At 43.2% G+C, this 2,500-nt stretch overlaps 1 pseudogene; it reads left to right on the forward strand.

Moving 5' to 3' along the window:
- Positions 1 to 2,500, forward strand: part of LOC119575624 — a 4,664-nt pseudogene that overhangs the window by 226 nt on the left and 1,938 nt on the right.

The raw sequence follows: 2,500 nt of genomic DNA on the forward strand, positions 1-2,500 counted from the left end.
TCGTGTCATCATAGCCAATCCAATTCACCAGCCATTGGACTCGAGGAACTTATGCCAGCCTCTGAGGTCCTATTGTGTCCACCCTCTCAAACCCCCACAGGATCATCATCATTGGACCACTCGATACCTGAGGAAAGAATGGGTCGAGCTACGGAGAATCCCAGAAATTTATTTTTTTGAGGTGAGTAATTCAGCAGCTTTGATGGATGCAAAAAATAATGCCTCATGGTTCGCCTTCTGCATAATTTAGATTCATTCTCTTTACTCTACTAGTTTCCCGAGTGGAGAGGTCATTCTAGGGCATTGCATGAAAAAAATATGCATCTCATGAGGTTTGTCCCTTATTCATTAACGTTGAAGTTGCTATGCTTTTTTATTTTTCCATTTCAATTGTATGTCTTTGCTGTACTAACTGTGGAGCAAAAAAATTTAAAAAGATTTTGTGCAGGGGTTTTCCATGGGCCAAAGAAACCCGAAAAAGGTCGTGAACTGGCCTCTGCCAGATGTGCGTCCTCCTCTGTGCTGAACCTAACCAGAGAAACTGGGTTCAAGATTCGATTTCACATTCGAAATACTGAAGACGACTTCGAGTCGGTTAGTCCGCACCAGGAATATGGCGTCTATGAGTGAGTACATTGATTCTTCAGGGAAACTGAGTTAAACATTATTTTTAAAAGATAATGTTAACCCGGAAGGGAAGGTACATTGATTCTTGTTTTATCATCTTTAAAACTATTTTACAGTGTATGACCCCAAAGGCGGACAATGCAACTTCTGTCAGAGGCTTCCTGTTCTAGTTAGCCATATTACTGATGAGCCAATGGCACCAGTCAGTGACACCCTTTGCAGTGGCGGTAGGACAGACAATTCCTCCTGCACTCTTTCACTCCTTTGCATATTTGGTAGGGTTCTTTTGAAGTGTCTCCTACAGTATTTTTTTCGATATCAGTGGTATATGTGTATTGCTGATTTTTTTATATTTACCTTTCTATTATCTTTTACCCAAAATAAATGTTTATTATTAATTATTTGATTTATAGAACTATGACAGGTCAGATGTCCTCAGTTTCGCATGCACACTCATGCAAGGCGGACTATCGCCCAAATCCCTTGTGGAACAAGGGTAAGACAGTGTTCTGTTTTCAGACTTCTTGATAACGCTAAGATGCAAGTGATATTTCTAATATAACAACTAATATCAAGGAATTGGCAGTTGGTAAGTTCGTATTTTCTCATTGACTGTTTTCTCTCCTCAGTTATGATGAGGTTCAAGTACGACTACTTGATCCTGTAGATCTGAAGGATGAGGGAATCAACAGCAGAGGAACATATGAAGAAGTCTTCCGCAATGCCCTGCATAGCAACATGCTATGCCTTGGACTCTACAGGCAAGTCAACTTGAGTGTTTCTGCTGCAATTTATGATATATGAAGGCCTGTAGAGTGTATTCTGACCTGGGCCAGTACAGATTGAAAGGGGTGAAGAGGGTGAGGAAATGGGGTAAGGCAGGAATTAGCCAAAGAGAAAGGGGCTGTTAGGGGCGATTAGATCAAAAAGAGGGTACAGGTCTGTGAGAATGGAAACCGCGAGTATTTCGGTGTAGAAGAGGTATCTTGAAACACAACACATAGTATAAAAATGGGTGTCGGGAGAAGTAGAACAAGACTCGGGAAATGAGACAAAGGATGGGGGGAAGTACCAGGAAAAAGGAGGGTCTGGGAAGGGCACTGTGACAAAATGGAGTTACTTGTGTCCATAAGGGAGCAGAAGGAATGACAGGGAAGGAAGGGTGGTTAATTTAAATGGAGCAGGGCGGGGGGGTGTTGAGAGGGAGTGGGAGGAAGGGGTGTAGGGGAACAAGATAAGTGGAGGATGGATGTCGGCAGTTGCTCTAAGTGTAGAGGGAATGATAACAGATTGGTGTGTAGATGATGGCTGGACATGTTTTTGGGGTCGTGATTAAAAAGTCTGAAATGTCCTCATGGGTATCTGAAAGGGAGTTGATTGGGGAGGTCTTCCCCTCATAAGAAAAACTTTTCAGAAGAGGGGGCAGACGTCTGAGGTACAGAGGAAGAGGTAGGTGTAGGGGAGGATGTGCTAAAAGATGGGGTGGATCACCTAGATTGTCTATTGTGGTGGGTAGGCGATGAGAGGTAGAGATTGGAGTGTCTGGATTTAGAATGGTTAAAGATTTTGACTGGGAGAGGGAGGGGGTAGAAGTGGGAACGTAAGGAATAAGAGATACAACGGGAGATATAAAAACATCTCGGAGAGAAGGGAAATCAATATCAAAACGTTGTTGGCGTGTTTCCTGCCTGGCCTTGCGCTAAGTGAGGCCTAGTTCGAATCTGGGAACTGCTGCCTCAGATTCAAACTTGTAGGTAGGGCAGCTCTTACAAAATACATTTTGTGGGCCCACCACAATTGGCACACGTGTGAGAATGTGCAGAGCAATTTGAATGGCCTGTGACCAGGTTAATGCAAAATGCCAACATTTCTA

The sequence above is a fragment of the Penaeus monodon genome, chromosome 7 (genome assembly GCF_015228065.2).
Source record: "Penaeus monodon isolate SGIC_2016 chromosome 7, NSTDA_Pmon_1, whole genome shotgun sequence".
Taxonomy (NCBI): Eukaryota; Metazoa; Arthropoda; class Malacostraca; order Decapoda; family Penaeidae; genus Penaeus; species Penaeus monodon.